The sequence below is a fragment of the Macaca thibetana genome, chromosome 8 (assembly GCF_024542745.1).
Source record: "Macaca thibetana thibetana isolate TM-01 chromosome 8, ASM2454274v1, whole genome shotgun sequence".
Classification (NCBI taxonomy): domain Eukaryota; kingdom Metazoa; phylum Chordata; class Mammalia; order Primates; family Cercopithecidae; genus Macaca; species Macaca thibetana.
In genome coordinates this window covers 82277839-82298133 of record NC_065585.1, presented here as the reverse complement: position 1 = coordinate 82298133, position 20295 = coordinate 82277839, and the positions used below count along the sequence as shown (strand labels likewise).

Genomic DNA, 20295 nt, shown 5'->3' with positions numbered 1-20295 from the left:
ATTTTATTAAGAATTATTATTATTATTATTATTATTTTGAGATGGAGTCTCACTCTGTCACCCAGGCTGGCGTGCAGTGGCATGATCTCGGCTCACTACAAGCTCCGCCTCCTGGGCTCACGCCATTCTCCTGCCTCAGCCTCCCGAGTAGCTGGGACTACAGGTGCCTGTCACCATGCCTGGCTAATTTTTTGTATTTTTAGTAGAGACGGGATTTCGCTGTGTTAGCCAGGATGGTGTCGATCTTCTGACCTCGTGAACTGCCCGCCTCGGCCTCCCACAGTGCTGGGATTACGGGTGCGAGCCACCGCGCCCGGCCTAAGAATTATTTCTTTTCATACTCCTGAATAATGAGTCCTCTTTTCTCTGCCCCCTCACTGCCATGTTTAAGGTCTTGATCTTAACTTTCCTGGGAAAATGTGGGGGCTTATAAAGACATCTGCTCCACCCTTTGCCTTCCAGCCATCTACCTTCTACAATTCATACTCATTACGGATTCAATAGCTGTATTCGGTCAGTATCTTTCTTCCTCTAAAATAATCACATTTTAGTTTCTTATAGTTTTGTGAGGGTGAAGAAGCCCTAGATGTTTTCTTTTGCATTATTTTCTTCCCTTGCCTTGGCTTTCCCTTTTTATTCTCCTTCAAAAAAGTTTTCATTTTTCTCTAGATGGTCTCTTAATGTGTCTCCTTTGAGCCACATTTCTTAGAATGATCTTAACCTGTTCTCCCAGACAGCAGAGCTTAACAAAAAAGACCAGTGGATATTTGATGAATTTTGAATTTTAATTTTTGTGGGTACGTAGTAGGTATACGTATTTATGGGGTACATGAGCTGTTTTGGTACAGGCATGTAATGCATAATAATCACATCACGTAAAGTGAGATATTCATCCCCACAAGTATTTATCCTTTGTGTTACAAAAACTCAATTATACTTTTTTAGTTATTTTAAAATGTAAAATTAAATTATTATCGGCCAGGCATGTTGACTCACGCCTGTAATCGCAGCACTTTCCGAGACCAGGGTAGGCAGATCTCTTGAGGTCAGGAGTTGGAGACCAGCCTGGCCAACATGGTGAAACTCCGTCTCTACTAAAAATACGAAATTAGCTGAGTGTGGTGGCACACCAGTAATCCCAGCTACTTGGGAGGCTGAGGCAGGAGAATCGCTTGAACCTGGGAGGCAGAGGCTGCAGTGAGCTGAGATCACGCCACTGCACTCAGTCTGGGTGACAGAGTGAGACTCCATCTAAATATACATACATACGTACATACATGTATACACATACACATACATATATATACACACACACATACACACACACATATATATATATCTGACTATAGTCATCCTGTTGTTGTACCATCAAATACTAGATCTTATTCATTCTTTCTATTTTTTCACACCCATTAACCTCTCCACCTACATCCCCATCCTCCTGACTACCCTTCCCGGCCTCTGATAACCATCCTTCTGCTCTCTATCTCCATGAGTTCAATTGTATTGATTTTTAGATCCCACAAGTAATTGAGAATGCAATGTTTGTCTTTCTGTGCCTGGGTTATTTTACTTAGTATAATGACTTCCCATTCCATCCATGTTGTTGCAAATGACGGGATCTCATTCTTTTTTTAGGGATGAATAGTACTCCATTGTGTATAAGTACCATACTTTCTTTATCCATTCACCTGTTGATGGACACTTAAGTTGCGTCCAAATCTTGACTATTGTAAACAGTGCTGCAGCAAACATAAGAGTGTAGATATCTCTTCTACATACTGATTTCCTTTCTTTTGGGTATATACCCAGCATTGAGCTTGCTGGAATATATGGTAGCTCTATTTTTAGTTTTATGGTGAACCTCTAAACTGTTTTCCATAGTAGTTGAAAGAATTTATATTCCTACCAAGAGTGTACAAGAGTTCTCTTTTTTTGTTTTGTTTTGTTTTGAGACAGAGTCTCGTTCTGTCGCCCAGGCTGGCACAATCTCGGCTCACTGTAAGCTCCACCTCCTGAGTTCACGCCATTCTCCTGCCTCAGCCTCCCAAGAGTTCTCTTTTTTCCACATTCTCACCAGCATTTTTTATTGCCTGTTTATTGGATAAAGCCATTTTAATTGGGGAGAGATGATATCTCACTGTAGTTTTGATTAAATTTCTTTGACGATCAGTGATGCTGAGCATCTTTTTATATGCCTGTTTGCCATTTATTTGTCTTTTTTGAGAACTTTCTATTAAAATCTTTTGCTCATTTTTAATCAGATTATTAGATTTTTCCTATAGAGCTGCTTAAATTCCTTGTATATTCTGCTTATTAATTCCTTATCAGATGGGTAACTTGCAGGATAATGTTTTACTAAGGAATATAATCAAGAAAGAAAGGATGAAGAACAGTAGAGGGAAGGAGAGAAGTGAGAAACCAATGAGATCAAATTCTATTTTGAGTATGACATTTTGCTATCTCCTTAAATTGTTCATCCAAAGCAAGTGCTTCACACCTCACTCACCTCTCCCCAGTTACAGCCCTGATTGAGAGGCATTATCAATTCAGATGCCAACAGGTGCAACTGGTTGTCTGATCCAGGAACTCTGTTCCTTAAGAAGTGTAGACTGAGTCTTGGGATCACCCATCAGTGGGGAGTAAAGGGTACCTCTGTGAAGACGGTCAAAATCACAGAGCTATCATAAGAGGCAAGTGAATCTAAGAAGATGTGAAATGGTGACTAAGAGATGTACAATCCACTCTTCACAGAACTCAGCTACTTGAGTGTCCGCCATATATCTGGCTCTCATAAAAAAAGAAGAAAAAATTGTCCTTACTTCTCTGATAGAGATGAAATAAATCAATTATTTTCAGAGAAGTTCCTTTAAGGTAGTGGCCAGCTGCACCCTCTGAAAACTTAATGCAAGTGGGCTAGGAGATTGGCTATCGCTCCCATTACAGTAGCTGGTCCTGGGGTTGCAACTGGTCTTTGCCATCTCCTCTCTTCTACCACCCAGTCTAGATTCCCTTCATCTTTAGTAATTCTTTGACTGGTCTGGGTGACTTGTCTCATGGAATGATGCAAATCTTCATTTCAGAGTTGTCTAAATTATTACATTTTTCAGTGTTCTCAGAACATGGTTATTACATTCTCTATTTTGCTTTCAAAACTAGAGGTAGAAGCATCAAGTATTGTCGCTTTGAATCCCTTGAGTATTACTTGTCTCTGCCCCCATTATTAAGCAGCAACCCTGACTCTTTATGCTAATCATGGAAGTAAGCCTCCTCTAGTACCGCAACTGCTTTATTTGCTCATAGATCTGCTGGCATGAAGAGTACTGTATGAACCAAGGAAGGTTGTAGCTTCAAGTTTAATCGTACCCTTAATATGTTCTCTAGCAGAAGCATTTCTCTCCTGGGATACAGGATCTCTAGCCCTATATAGCCAAAACTTGCAGAGATGGGAAACATGACTACAAGTGGGTCATGGAGTGGTGGTAAAAGGAGCCAGTCTTACTTCTATCTTTTGGTTTCAAGACCCAAGTAGTGTAACTAAAAGGACATAGGACTATATACTGGCCATCGATTAAGTGCGTGTACTGCATTCTGGAAGTCAACACCTTAACCTCACAGAGTACTCATTTTAAGCTTGTACTGTAACTGAGATCATAGCAGGCAATTTCATCTGTCTCTGAGGTTGACTGCATGTGGATGATTGGGTGCCTGAATTCCATGTACATATCATTATTGGTACACTTTCTTTGCCATAAATTATGTCTTTTCCAGTGAGGCAATGCTATGTGCAATATAACATTGATAGTTCAGGTACATCTTTGCAAAGTCATACTACATGGCCTCTCCCACACAGGAAAGAACTCTGTAAGAAGGGATTACAGTTGATAAGGAGAAATCACAACTCTCCAGGGTGTAAAAGTTCTGATGTGATTTACCTGCCAGTAAATGGTCAGATGGTATTCTCAAGTAATGTTGTCATAGAGAGGGCTCAATGTAAGTTTTTGCTGCTAATAGGTTGTACATTCAGTGGTGACAAATAGATACATCTTGTAGAGAAGGAGTCAGTGTTATTAAGTGTACTTATGAAATTTCTGTCTGCTATCATGGTTACTCTATTCGTGGTTTCATTATAGAAGTCTTGAGATAATCAAGAAGAAATGCTGGCTGCCATTCATAGGAAGAGTCTTCCTATTTCCTGGTGGTTTGAAGCTCTGACTTTGGGAGAAATTCTCCAATGGACATTAATATGTGACACAAAGATTGAAATGTTTTGCATCTCTTCCCATAGGTCCAACCACAAAGGCCAACTCGAGGTGCCTATTCTTGTTTTTTCAATCTTATTCCTTTGAAGCCCATGTTCAATTAATTAAGCCATTTCCCACCACCCAATAATTTATGCATATCTACAGTGAAAGACACTTCTAGTTCTACATAAAGTAGTGACCAAATTTACAGCCCACAACCATGTCACCTGAGAGCATTTCCCTTTCCTAGTATATTTTAGGAGGGGAGCTGTCACGTGTCAGCAGTCAATTTTAGCTAGCAACAACATGTCATCAATGATTCAGTCTAGAGTTCTTTTTTCCCTGTCATTTTGTTGTAGGAAATCTCTTATGAGTCATGGGTATGAGCAGAGGGTAGATAAAGTAGGCATTATGATATGTACCTGTTCATGTAATTTACTCATGCTTTCTGGACCTACTCAGGCCCAGATCTAGATATATAATTTCACCAAACAATGGACTGTTGCTATGCCCACTTAAACTCATGCCTCGGCAGATCTGATTGTACTCAACTTAAAGGGTGATTCCAATTACATAGTCAATTGTATTCCACAGCCAAGCATTCATTTTTTAAAATGTAATTGGTATTTCTGTGTTACACATTTTAATGCTTAAGTATCAGAATAATGAGTCCTAGGGTTCACCAGGATTCTTTTTGGTGAAAATTTTGTATTTCTTTCTGGAGCCATAACTGTAAGCCTATCAACAAAACCTAAGATACAGAAGTAACAGAAAATATGGAGTTTATATGGCCTTTTAAAAATAAGTGTGGCCAGTTTTACAAGTTTAGTCTTTGTGACATTGTGTGAAACTACTCAACTAGCCATCTAAAAGGATGTGTTTTGGATTAAGTTTAAACATTTATATTAAGATTAACCAGATTTCAAGAAGAAGTAAATGATCTATGTATTATAAAAATAGAATGAAAGTAAGAATTAGATCATTTTCAGATAAATTTACACAAATCATAAATTAGTTTAAAAAATTTCAGAAAATTTAATTGTAATATAATTCTTAACAAAATTTAGCTAAAATATGGTTTTGAGTAATAATCACTTTTTATTCAACAGAGTCCAGAGATTAGACAGCTATACTCCACAGAAATGGCATAAACACCAAAAGGAAAACTTTAAAAAATTTACTTCATCAGATGACTATATCGAGTCTTAAACATGGCAGATAATCCACTCATCATTCTTAGGCATGCAGCCTACCACACAACTTTGGCAAAGAAACACCACACAAGGTTGAGGATTATAAACCAGAGCAGCCAGGTGCCCAGAAGGTCAGTCCTTACCATGAGGTGGATATTTCTTCTATCCTTCTTAGTTCCTCCCAGCTACTTGGCCCTAAGCAGAGAGCATCAGCTCTCCTGTGCCTCTTGGTACTAACCTCTGGCTGTAGCCCAACCAGGCAGGTGTTGCAGATAGAAGAGTGTGCCATTGCTGCAGGGTCAACTCTCCCAGAATATTTGCCTCTACTTCAGTGGAGTAGTGAGCAAAATGTCTTTCAGGAAGTCTGTACCAACTTTTACTCCTATTGACAGTTCCCGAGAATACCTGTCTTACTGTTTCCTCCCTGACACAGTTTGCCTTAATTCAAGTCTAAGTGTGTATGTACTTTGGCAGTGCAGGAGGAGGATCTAATCGCCATGGCTTTGCTTTTTGAGGAAGTAGCCTATATGGGGAATACACACACCATCTCCCTGGGGTGGAGCTCATTTTTCTGTATCAGCTGAAAAGGCTGTGGGAGGATTTGGCTATCAATCGGAGTCTCTCTCTCTCTGTATCTCTCTCTCTCTCTCTCTCTCTCTCTCTATATATATATATATATATATATACACCTTTCTATGGCTGTGAATGTACTCCCCACAGGAAACCAGGCTGTAGTTCCTTCCTCTTTAGAAGCAAATGTGTATTAAATGCTTGTAGCATGCTTTATATTTATATAATATAATTTTGTATATCATGAGGTTTTATAAGAACCTCATGATATAGGTACTCTTGTCCCATTTTTTATATATTGGGGAAAACTGAGGAACAGATGAAACAATGTGGAGCTATGAAGTCATATAGTCAGTATGTGGTGGGAAACTGGGATTCAGACTCACACCTCCAGAGCTGACTCCTCATCACCGCACACAGTGGCTCAGAGAACCATTATGGTGAACAGGAATCCGCATTAGCAGCTGCTATTAGAGAAGGTTTTTAGGAATATTGCTAGTTGCCTAGTCAAATGTATGATAATATTCTCATTCCAGTTTCATGCAGAAAATAAACTAAAATATGTCAAGTTATTTTGTTTGGGGTAAAATAACTTTTTTATTGTATGACAATTAGTAAAGTTAGGTATTCTGTTTACTTTGAATGCTGAGTGAAATACATTCTTAAATATTTAAGGAAATAAAAAGATGATCTTAAAAGCTCTATTATGGGTGAAAATTATTTCTTAAATTGATGCTGTCTTTCCTAGAGAAACAATGTGGTTTGAATAAACAACATTTTAATTCATTTTTAAGATTAGGAATCTTTCTCTTGTTATGGCAATAAAATGCTCTAACAGAATTGGAATGTGAAAAATTTTGAATGCCATGCCATGTAAATAGTCTCTAATAACTTTGAGAAGAGTTTAAGGAAAAAATATCAGCTTTCCAGTTTTGATTAACATGTCAATGAAGACTTATCTTTTTAATTTGGTTTTAAGTATTCTATTCTGGTGATCCAGAAAATTGCAAATGGCAGATAAATAGCACATGTCCCATCATCTCCATCTGACACTCATATGAGACATTACTAATCAATCACATCTCTTTCCCATTGAAACTGAATTTTATCTCAGAAACTTTTCAAGACAGGGCTTTCACCAGCCACTCTTAGTTGACTAGAGTTAGTATAGGTGTTTACTATATTCCATCTCTGACTTATCTTCCACCTCTGACTTAAGCAATCCACTATTATCTCAACCATAGCTAAAAAGGAAATATTGGTTGATCACTTACTATGTTTTATATTTTGTGCTAAACAGTGGAAATAGAATAATTTAAAAGTTGATACTTTTTAAATTCATGGTAGGCTGTCATAAGAAACAATCCCTTAATTCAATGACTTCACCAAATAAGTTTGTCACTTATGCAAAGTGCATTGCAGATGTCACTGGTTGGGTGACCCCATGGGGCAAGGCCTCCAAGGAGTGATAGAGGAACTCTGGATCCTTCAAACAGTGGCTCTTCCATTTTCAAGGGTGCCATAGCACATTTAACCATGTCAGCCTGGAAGTGACACAAATCACTTTTAAATATATCCACTGACCAGAAAAAGTCACACCACCTCAACTAAATGCAAAGAAACTAGGAAATGTAGCCACTGACTGGACTCCCTCTTCCTAAATGAAACTGTGGAAGGAAGGATAGCCTGAATATTTTAATAGGCAACTAGTCATCTCTGAAAGAAATAGGCATAGTCCTTTACTTACCAGATTTACCACCTAATAAAATCTTTATTTCCAAAGTGTGCTCCTTCTCAAGCTTTTCATCTCCAGCAGCATGTGCCCTTTGCAATCTATGGTCATCTCTATGTTTATATAATATTCCTATTATATATATATTCTTTATACATATATTCATCTATTCACAGCAACATATACATACACACACACTGCCTAAATTTGAAACTGTCCATCATTCTCAAATTAACACAAATTATGCACTTCTCTTTTCCATTATTGGCATTCTTATTTTTTACAGCTTTACTAATATAGAGCTATTTTTGGTTTCTTCACAAGCTCTTAACCAGGTCTATCCAATCTTTAAATAAAAATTAAGATAATTTTTCAGCTGTGATTTTTACATACTTTTTCTCAATTCTCCTGAATCTACTTCAATTTGAAATTATCATGGCCTTTTCTAAAGTGGATTTCTCATTTCCAACTAACTAACATCTTTTTTATTACTGGCACATTTAGCTCCCCATGACTAAGTCTAACGTATCTTATACTAAAAACATTATTGATTTAATTAATGCTAACATTTCATCTTGTGAAAACATGCAGCAGTATGATGCATTTCATGTATTTTTACTTAGCTTAACACTGGCTTTATGGGAGTAGTGCTCCAGCTGTTTGTGGTCTGTTTTTTTTTTTTTTAATGAACACATCACTCTTTATTTCCTCTGTGGGAATTTTGAGGGCTGAAGCAAAGGATTCTTCACCCAAAAGTCACATTCTTTATCAAAACCTCCCAAGCTCTTCACAATTAATGATGGAATAACTGCATATCCACATACAAAAGAATGAAATTGGACCATTATTTTATACCATACACAAAAATAAACTCAACCTTAATGAAAGACTTGAAGATAAGACCTGAAACTCTAAAACCACTAGAAGAAAATTTAGAGGAAAGCTCCATAACATTAGTCTAGGCAAAAATTTCTTGGATATGACACCAAAAGTAGAGGCAACAAAAGCAAATATAGACAAATGGGACTACATTAAACAAAAATAAAACATTTAACAGAGTAAAAAGGAAACCTACACAACGGAGGAAAATATATATAAACCATACATCCAAAAAGGGGTTAATATAAAAAATCTACAAGGAACTCATGCAACTCAATAGCAAATAAAACCAAACAACCCAGTTAAAAAAAATGTGTGAAGGGCTTGAATAGACATTTTTCCAAAGAAGACTTACAAATGACTGTCAGGGACAAGAAAAAATGCTCAACATCAGTAATGATCAGGGAAATGCAAACGAAAACTATAACAAAATATCATCTCACACCTGTTCAGATGGCTACTATCAAAAAATCCCAAAAACATAACAAGTATTCAAAAGACAATTTAGAACCCTTGTACACTATTGATGGGAGTATAAAGTAATGTAGCCACTAGTAAAACAGTATGGAGTATCCTTAGAAAATTAAATATAGAAATATGATATGATCTAGCAATCCCACTTCTGTGTACTTATCTAAAAGAAGTGAAATTGGAATCTTGAATACATATTTGCACTCTATTAGTTGCATTTACAGTAGTCAAAGTATGGAAACAATCTAAATGTCCACTGACAGATGAATAGATACAGAAACTGTGATGTGTACATATTATTCAACCTTAAAAAAGAAGCAAATCCTGCCATATCTGACTACATGGATCAACCTTGAGGACATTATGTTAAGGGAAATAAGCCAGATACAGAAGGACAACTACTCCGTGATTCCACTTATATGAGGTATTGGTCAAAGTCATAAAAACAGAGTAGAATAATGGTTTCCAGGGCCTGAATGGGATCTCGGAGAAATGGGGAGTTGCTATTCAACAGGTATAAAGTTTCAGTTAGGCAAGATGAACTTTTAGAGATCTATTGTTCAACATTGTGTCTATAGTTCACAGTATGCACCATACACTTATATTTGTTGAGGATATATGTCATATTATGTAGTCTTATAATTTTAAAACAAAGAAAAGCCTCCCAGGGAAGGAAGAATTACTCAATACCTTCATTGTCTAATATGATAAATGTGAGCCACATGCATTGGAGTAAACAAAATACATTTTTAAAATTAATTTTATGTCTTTTTTAATGTACCTACTACAAAACTCAAAGTTACATGATATTTACATTACATATCTGTTGCACCACACAACACTGGAGGAGATCTTTTGAAAGTATGAGTGAATACACTTAATCTTATAGGCTTTGGGTTAAATAAGGGTCATGTGGAATTAAATTTGCTGTTATTTGGCTTGTAATCAGCTAAAGGAATGTATTCTATTTTCTCTATTTTTTGTTGTTGTTCCTGATGAGTTTAATAATGAAAACAAACTTATATAAATGCTGAGAGACTAGTTAATTTGGCTAGAAAAATTTTTTTTAAAGAATGATAAATTGATGCATTTGATATCTTAGAATGAATGCTTTCTTCAAAATACAAGGATTGACATTCAATGTGACCTTTAGTATCTTGCACGCTTTGTTTAGTAGCTTGTTTCACTCTAGTATCCTCTGCGTGTTCTATGTCTCTCTTACTTGTATGACGTTATCTTAAAATCTGTTATCCTCTAGAGTTACATAAACTATGGAGTCAGATATTTTAATTTTATCAGATGTTAGGATATTTCTTCAGAATAGAACATATATTTAACATCCTGTCTACTTTAATGGATTTTATTGACTGATTGATTTGTATTCAAAAGTCTTTACACTCTCCAAAAATTTATTTTATATTATAATGAGCAATTATCAAGTGCATTTTAGTGAGACTGGAAACGTCAAGTCAATATCTGTTCAAGTCTTTGGGAGTCTATGTTAAAACTCTTGGCATAGAGATAGTATAATGACGAGAACAGGGAAATCTACCATTGGTGACAACAGTGACTTAATTACCTTGGTTTCCAATTTCATAAGGATAAGAGGAATGCATGAAAATTTGACAATGGAAATTTTAAAGAAGACTTTGTTTATTTCCTGATGTAAGCCTTACCAGAAAATCACTCCACTAATCATTAAAGTAAGGTGTAAGTTTTTTTAAGCTAGTTACTTCAGAATATGAATATAGAATAAGAATCTGCTTCTTCAAAGACTAAACAGCATCATCTTAAACTGCTGGAGTATTTATGAAAACTCAGTAGTGGCTGGTAACTATTTCTATGGTGGTGGACACATTTAACTTTAAAGTAGCCATTTGCCTATGGGGATGTTACCCTTTGAAAACATTTTCCTTGCAGTGCAGAATTTCTGATTATCCATTTAACCTTGGAAGACTGCGTATCTGCAGTGCTTTCCCAAACTTGCTCCATTTTCCTCTTGATTCCTTGTGTATAATAAGGTGAAGCATATTTCATTAATTAAGAGTTTTAGTTAAAAAAGGGCTGAAGTGAATCTATCATGGAGACATTGCATAGGAGCAATGCTGAAGTTCCTGACTTTAGTTTTCCTTTTTATTCCCCAGTTTGTTTGTTGAGTTGTTTTATTCTTTATTAGATTTATACATGTCAAGATGTTATCTCAGAAGTGCCTGGCTAGCAAGAAGAAATTATGTGCTACACACATCACCTAGCTTGGCCTCTATGTGGATAAGTTGGAAACACGGGTAAACTCACACTGGATCCTTGGAAAGCACCTATAAACCACAGGGCACTCCCATGCTGGGGACTGTTGTATAAGGTGATACCCATAGAGCAGCACCTTCATGTTTGAGCTAGTGGCAGTATTACTGTCAATCAAAGCCTGTCAGAGGGAGGTCAAGATGACCAATGGGCCCATTTCTGAATCCAGAGAAAGCTACAAATACAGGCTTTTGATATTGCCTGTAAAAGAGATTACTTCCTTGTCAGAATTACTAATGTGTTAACTATAAGTTTAAATATATCACAATTTTTGGAAACCTGTTTTATTATGGCATTGAAACAAAATATTACAAGAGCCGCAACAACTGGAAGTGTTCTGGACTTCTCTATGTGTTTATGAGGCCCTGCTATTCACCAGCGAAAGAGTGGCTGAGAGCCTCCGCTGAGCAAAAGCTTCTGAGACTATGATGTGGTCTCAGATCCTGGGTCCCCTACTGTCTGACTGTGGTCATCTATCAGGTTCAGTTTCCTCACCTGAAGTGCAGTTAACTACACTTTCAAAAATATTCTGAGAGAAAATTGAGATAATGTGTATTAGCTTACTGGGAAGTATTAGGTACAAAATAGCATAAGCTAATAATATCACTAACAGATATGATTTATTAGTAAGTCTACTTATAGAGCACGTCTCTGTGTACAAAGCTTGCTACCTTAGGTTCTTCCTACAAGTGTTATGTTTTCCGTGGCATTTTCAAGAAGAAACTATATTTTTATAATTTTTAATTTTATTTTTAATTTTTATGCATACATAGCAGTCGTACACATTATAGGGTACATGTATTATTTTTCCATAAGCATACCATGTGTAATGATCAAATCTGGGTAATTGGAATATTTCATAACCTGAAACAATTATCATGTCTTTGTACTGGAAACATTACATATTTTATCTTCTAACTATGTTAAAATACACAATAAACTATTATTAACTATAGTTTCCCTATTGTGCTACTGAACATTAGATTTTATTTCTCCTATCTAACTGTATTTTTGAACCCACTAACCAACCTGTTTTCACTCCCCGCTTGCCACTACCCTTCCCAGCCTCTGTCAACCACCATTCTATTAACTATCTCCAGGAGATTATTTTTTTTTAGCTTCCACATATGCATGAGAAAATACAATAGTGGCTGGCTTATTTCATTTAACATAACGTCCTACAGTTTCATCCATGTTGCTGTGAATTGTAGGATTTCAGTCTCTTTTTATGGCTGAATGATATTCCATTGTGTATATATACCACATTTTCTTTATTCATTCATCCATTGATGGGCACATAAGTTGATTCCATATCTTGATTATTGTGAAAGAAGCTTCAATAAACATGAGAGTGCAGATGTCTCTTCGATATATTGATTTCCTTTTTTTGAATATGTACCCAGCAGTGAGATTGCTAGCTCGTATGGTAGTTCTACTTTTAGTTTTTTGAAAAACCTCCATATGAATTTTCACAGTGACTGACTGCACTAATTTATATAATCTCCAACAGTGTACAAATGTTCCCCTTTCTCAGCGTCTTCACCTGCATTTATCATCTTTTTGTCTTTTTGATAATAGTCATTCTAACTCAGGTGAGATAATATCTCACTGTGGTTTTGATTTGCATTCCCCTGGTGACTAGTGATGTTGAGCATTTTTTCATATACCTGGTGGTTATTTACATGTCTTCGTTTGAAAAATGTCCATTTAGCACTTTTGCTCATTTTAAAATCAGATTATTTGTTTATTTGTTATTGAGTTGTTTGGTTATTAATCCCCTTTCAGATATTTTTGCAAATATCTTCACCTCGTCTGTGGGTTGTCTCTTCACTTATTGTTTCCTTTGATGTACAGAAGCTTTTTAGCTTGATGGAATCCCATTTGTCAACTTTTACTTTGGTTGCCTGTGCTTTTGAGGTCTTACACACAAAAAAATATTTGCCCAAATCAATGTTCTGGAGCATTTATTCAGTGTTTTCTTCTAGTGGTTTCATAGTTTCCATTCTTAGATTTGAGTCTTTAATCCATGTTGTTTTGATTTTTGTGATATGGTGAGACATAGGGGTCTAGTTTGATTCTTCTGCATATGGATATCCAGTTTTTCCAGCTTATTTACTGAAGAGACTGCCTTTTCCCCATTGTATGTTTCTAGTGACTTGGTGGAAAATTAGTTGGCTGTAAATGTCCAATTGCTCTGGGTAGGACATTCAGTACTATGTTGAATAAAAGTAGTGAAAGTGGGCATACTTGTCTTGTTCCATTCAGTATGTTTGTCATATAGAGCCTTTATTGTTTTGAGGTATATTTCTTCTACACCCACTTTCTTGAGGGTTTTTATCATGAAGTGTGTTGAATTTTATCAAATGCTTTTTCTAGAATTTATTGAATGTTCATACGGTTTTTGTACTTGATTCTATTAATGTGATTCATTACAGTTCTTGATTTCTGTATATTGAGCCATCCTTGGATCCCTGAGATGAATCCCACGTGATCATGATGAATGATCTTTTTAATAGGTTATTGACTTCAGTTTGCTAAGGATTTGCTTCAGTTCATTGAGGATTTTTGCATCAATGTTCATCAGTGATATTGGCCTATAGTTTTATTTGTCTAGTTTTGATATTAGGGTAATAGTGGTCTTGTAGAATTAGTTTGGAAATTTTCCTCCATCCGTATTTTTTTTCTTGGCATAGTTTGAATAGAATTAGTATTATCTGAAGATCTACTTTCTGCCACTTTTGTCTAATAGTGCACCACCGTGGAGCTGGAAGCATTAATGTTTCACATCAGTACAGTTACTACATCCAGGATACTCTAGTCTTTGTGCACTGAAGCTGCACTAGCAACTGCTACCAATTTTTAAATAATTTTTCATTATGATAAATATATACATAACATAGAATTTACTATTGTAATCATTTAACTGTACTGTTTAGTGGTATTAAATTCATTTATAATGTTGTGCAGCCACCATCACCACCATCCATCTCCATAACTCTTTCTATCTTGTAAAACTGAATCAGTATACCCACTGAACATTAACTTTCCATTTTCCCAACCTTGGTCCCCTGGAAACAACTTTCACTTTCTCTGTGATTTTCTTTATGATTTTTACTACTCTAAGTACCTCACATAAGTGAATCATACAGTATTTGCCTCTTTGTGACTTGCTTCTTTCATATAACATGATGTTCTCAAAGCTTATCCATGCTGTAGCATGTATCAGAATTTCTTCCCCCTTTTAAGGCTGAATAATATCCCATTTTATAGGTGCATTACATTTTGCTTATACATTCATCCATTGATGGATACTTGGGTTGCTTTCATATCATAGCTATTGTGAATAATACTGCTGCGATATTATTCATAGCAATATTATTTATACATACTCTCTAAGATACATACATATATATAATGGTGTGTGTGTGTGTGTGCGCGCGCGCGCGTATGGGTATGTATCTGAGACCCTGCTTTCAGTATTTTGGATATATACCCAGAAGTAGAATTGCCGGATTGTATGATAACATCATTTTTAATGTTTTGATGAACCACAATACTGTTTTCCACAGTGGCTGTACCATTTGCCTTCTCACCAGTAGTACATAAGGATTCTAATTTATTCATATTCTCATGCCTCCATTTTTCACACATTCTTAAAGGAAGTCAAAATAAGAACTTTGCATTTAAGAGTAGACATTTTCCTGAAGTAAGAGGGTAGATGTTAAAATTTACTTTAATTGGGAATATGAGAACAGGGCTATAAATGGGTGATGAATTTCAACCCAGAAGATTAAAGTACAATGCAGTAACGTTGTGAGTATGTTCCACTCTTTGTGGTATGAGTAGTATGTATGAAGATGGTGGTGTCTGCATAAAGGGAGCTGTTTTTAGAAACAGGCAGCTTGGAAAGCATCATGGAGATGGAAATTCACATGGATGTTCAATCATTAGTAAGCTTCTTTTAGACCCTGAAAAAGCAGGGAAGTATTATGGGCATAGGGTCCAAAATAAGTACAGATGGGATGAATCTAGTTTACCAAGAAATGGCAAAGCATTTGGACTTAGGAGAAAGTGTGTTAGAAAGAGAGAGAGAGAAAGCACTTATAGCATTTTACAAATATGTTTACAGTTTTGTATTTTATGTTAATATTTTTCCTTTTATTAGGTAAATGATTTTTGTCACATCCAAAGATAGTCTGAATCAAAGATTGATATCTTGCTGGATTTCTTAAATTCTAGTCATTAGTCAAGCCGCATTCTTTTTTTCTTTTTTTTCTTTTTTAAAATTTATTTATTATTATTATACTTTAAGTTGTAGGGTACATGTGCATAACGTGCAGGTTTGTTACATATGTATACTTGTGCCATGTTGGTGTGCTGCACCCATCAACTCGTCATTTACATCAGGTATAACTCCCAATGCAATCCCTCCCCCCTCCCCCCTCCCCATGATAGGCCCCGTGTGTGATGTTCCCCTTCCTGAGTCCAAGTGATCTCATTGTTCAGTTCCCACAACATTCTTTTAAAGTAGATGTTCTAAAATTACAAAAACTAAATTCTCTGAATGTATTTAACAAAGAACACTCATTTAACAAAGATCCTAACAAAGACCCAAGATGTACATCATGGTTCTTTCACTTATGTTTCTACTTTTTTGGTTAAATATAGCTTGTTTTTACAATAAACATATATAGCAATTTTTTTCTGTTAGCCATTTTTTTTTATTTGTCCAAAGTTCTGGTTGAGCCAATTTGTGCTAATTTGACTAAGGTGTATGACCAATAGTAAGCCAATATTATATTTGAAATCATAAATGTGGAAATGTGAATGATGTGGAAATTCATGTAAAAGCTTTTTTGATGAATAGAATTAAACTACAACAAAATGAACCAAATAATATCTTTGTGTTTGTTCTTGCCCAGGGCTTGTATCTGAAAAGCATTATTTCTATAGCAATTGATTTTCTTGTATTCTAAAATAGCAAAGGATTTTTAAAAATGTTTTTAGGTAACCTGAAAAAAAGAAGGTGATTTATTTTCTGCTAAGTCTTGTTACCAATCGATGGTAACAAGAACTGTAAAAGTTCCTTAGAGAATGCTTAATTATCTTTTAAGATGCTCTCAGAAGAACTGAAGAGAAGTTTATAAAAAAAAAAAAAAAAGCTTTTCTAAGAACTGTTTTCACCCAATTAAACTATAACTGATTTGTAATTGGCCCATGTCATAAGTCTTTAGGTTTTGTAGGAAATAAGGGAGAATCATTTTTAGCAAAATAAATAAAACACACAATAGGAAATTAATGGAGAATCAAACAGTTGACAACATGGATTTATCCTCAAAATGTTTCTAATTTGATGATTCCTTTTTATAATCTCTCAATTTGCTTCTCCTTGAAAAATTGAAAAAATCACTCAGAATAATCCATAAAAATGCACAAAAAGGTCTCTGATGTTATGAAAATACTAAAGGAAAATAGAATCATTATGATGATTCTTCACAAGTCTGAAATCATCAGAGACTAAAGAATCCCTGCAGAAGTGATTTTATTTAATTTCCCAGCTGAGTACTGCCTTTCCAGTGGAGGGAAATCTTCTCCTAAGAACTCTTTTATCATTTGGAGGAACTTCAAGAAATGAGGATGCATCTCTCTGAGCCAAAATTATTTGTTTACAACTCGAGAATAATTTTAATGAATTACTTCTGCATTAGCAGAGAGGACTGTAGAATGGTTTAGGTTTGTGACTCAGAACACCCTCTGTGATATAGATGTCACTTAAGGGTTTATACATCATATTAATCTGTAACAGAAACTTTACATTAGCATGATATTTGATGTCTGTCGCAATATTGCACATTATTTCGTGCTGTCTTTGCTCTTTTCTGAGCCTGTGTCAGGGAAATCACTATCTAAAGTGTAATGCGCTATCGAAGAGATGCATCCCAGTCTAAACCCCTTAGCATGGATCATGGAAGTTAAATTTTGAATATGGATTTCATATTTGCTTCAAACATTTACTTATTTCTCAACCTGAACATGCAGTAATGAGTCGAAGACCGGGAGACTGTTTTTTCCTTTGGTATCGGACACTTCATTGAGAAGATCATTATGCATTTCACACTACCTTATTCCTATTGATCCCAAATCAGAGCTTTTATATTTGATCAGTGTTCAGTAGTATTCACTACACTGAAGCCCTCTGTCTCCACCTGCCATTTGGTACGTCTGAACCAAGGAAGTGAATCTGTGTCATTCCAAGGCACATGAGAGCCACACTTGAAGTAGTTTGTTGTCCTTCAACCCCAAAAGGGATAATCTTCAAGTAATTACTTTGGCAAAGCATTTTATGTTTGTAAATGTTTAATAAATGTCCTGAACCTTTTAAAAATAATTTAAATATTTTTGCCACTTTTTGATTCAAATAAAACTGTAATAATTTCAGTTCAGTGCAACTGAAAATATAGTGTCACTAAAGGATATTTCCTGCTAAATTCCAAATCGCAGGTTTGCGAGCCATCTCTGGGCAGAAGCATCAATTCTTAATAAGTTTATTACCTCAGGTTATTGTCAATCTTGTGGTAGGAAGTGGGGAACAAGAATGATCAGCTCACAGAATTTGGTTAAGAAAGGGAAAAAACAAAAACAATACAAATGACAAGTAGTTACAGATGTTAGTAAAATAAAAATACAATCTCAAGTATCAATTTCTTAAATTAATAGGAAAAAATACAAGCAAAGTTACAGCAATTATTATTGTGCCAGATATGGGATCTGGGTAACTTTATTTGCATTTTATGGTGATTTCTTAAGCCTCATGTCCACTGAGACACTTTTACAAAGCTGTATTAGAAACAGAAATTTAGATGTCTATTACACTAACAGATGGTGGGGATTTTTCCCTAAGCAAGTTCTACGTCTAGATTATTACAGGTTGGTGCAAAAGTAATTGTGGTTTTTGCCATTGCTTTTAACAGCAAAAACCACGATTAATTTGCACCAACCTAATAATTTAAATTTTATTTGACATTAAATTTAGTTTTATAAATTAATTGGATCAAGAGGATTTGAAAACTTCCCTGGCATCAATATCTATAGCTACCCCTTTCTGTGGATTTTAGAACTAAGTCCATAGCTAAGAGATCTGAAAATCAGGCATGGGCATGTAATCGGTATCTTAACATCTTGTCAGCCTTTTGTTCCTTTGATTTTCAGCCTTCAATCCATCCATTCACTATATCTTTATTAAGCATTCACTAAGAGTAGGAGTCAGCTGAGTCCTGGGCACACAGATATGAACATGGCAGATAAACCATTTGTCCTCATGGAGCTTGTAGTCTGTGTGAGCCTGATGCTGAGCATGCCAAAGAGAAAATGACAAGATCCAGGGAAGGAAGACACGTAAAATAAATAATTACAGCCTGAGAGAAGTAGTCTGATGGAGACTTGTATTGACATTGCAGAGGAAGAGCACCACTCTTCTTAAGACTGTCCATGAAGTTGTCCTTCATGGTAGCATTGGAGCTGAGTCACAAATTTGAGCAGAATTTAGACCCTGCTGCCATCACTAAGTGATGAAAATCTCAACCTCATTTCTCCTTCATTCAACAGTTGTGAGGAGCTTAGAGTAATCAGGGAACAATTCCTGGATGCAGTGGCATTGCGGGAGGCAGAAATATGATTGCAAGAGTTTTCAGCCCTGGGAAGGTCCTGCTAGGCAGGAGGATCGTTTTCTTTGAACTCAGGAGGACTGGGTTCTGGATGTTATCAGACCAGGGTTTATCTTAAGATAAATCAGGGTGTAAGCAATCCAATAATGTATGATTTGAGGGAAATTTTAGGAAAAGACTACTTTTTCTCTCCCAAGTCTCTGTCCCTTCGCCTGACACAGGAAATGAAACAAATTACATCATGATCAAGACATTCCTTCTAATAAAGTCCTCAAACTTTACCTAAAGGAGATGTCCCTGTATTAATGCTAGGATTTTCCCAAATGTCTTTTGAAAGGCACACATCCTGGATATGTTTGTGATTTGAAAAAAATGGTTTCATAATAATTAAATCTGGGAAACACTGCAATCTATAGACCTCTCTTGAAAATTAACTGTGCACTTGTGAATTAAGGAATATAGAAATCCTGTGGTTAAAAAATAAGTTAACTGACCTTTGAGCACCTCTCCCCCTTGAGTTTTTGCAGAACATCTATTATGCTGAAAGAGCTTTGAGGCACAAGAATCTTTTTTTTTTTTTTTTTTTTTTTTTAGACGGAGTCTCGCTCTGTCACCCAGGCTGGAGTGCAGTGGCGCGATCTCGGCTTACTGCAAGTTCTGCCTCCCGGGGTCACACCATTCTCCTGCCTCAGCCTCAGAGTAGCTGGGACTACAGGCGCCCGCCACCACACCGGGCTATTTTTTTTGTATTTTTAGTAGAGACGGGGTTTCACCGTGTTAGCCAGGATGCTCTCGATCTCCTGACCTCGTGATCCGCCCTCCTCGGCCTCCCAAAGTGCTGGGATTACAGGCGTGAGCCACCGCGCCCGGCCCACATCAATGATTTTTAAACAGCAAGATAAGCTCCCTGTCCTGAGCTGGAGGACACTGAGCTCTAACTGGTGGATGGAGCGATGGAGGATGGAGATAGGGAGAAACAGAGGAGGACAGGAGAAAAGGGTGGAAATACGGAGGAGATTTTGGATAAGTGGACAATTTTCTAGTCATCGCTGACACCTCTAGTTGACCGAGAGTTGACACTTCATGTCCTAAAATGCTTCCCCCTATTTTGCTGTCATTTGTGGCCACATTCAGCTACTGAAAGAGTGAGGACTTTAAAGGGTCTCAGGGCTAGACGTTCTGATGGTTCAAGGCACTTCCTCCTGGGGGCTGATAACCAGTTTCTGATTCATAGCAACATC

The 20295-nt window shown here is 36.3% G+C and overlaps 1 protein-coding gene and 1 long non-coding RNA gene across 5 annotated transcripts in view; both read left to right on the top strand.

The window, feature by feature from the left end:
* Nucleotides 1–20295, top strand: part of NKAIN3 (sodium/potassium transporting ATPase interacting 3) — a 1223038-nt gene that overhangs the window by 632941 nt on the left and 569802 nt on the right. The gene's annotated exons all lie outside the window — the stretch shown is intronic.
* LOC126961536 (uncharacterized) overlaps nt 1–20295 on the top strand; it is a 50969-nt gene that overhangs the window by 15082 nt on the left and 15592 nt on the right. The window lies entirely within an intron of this gene.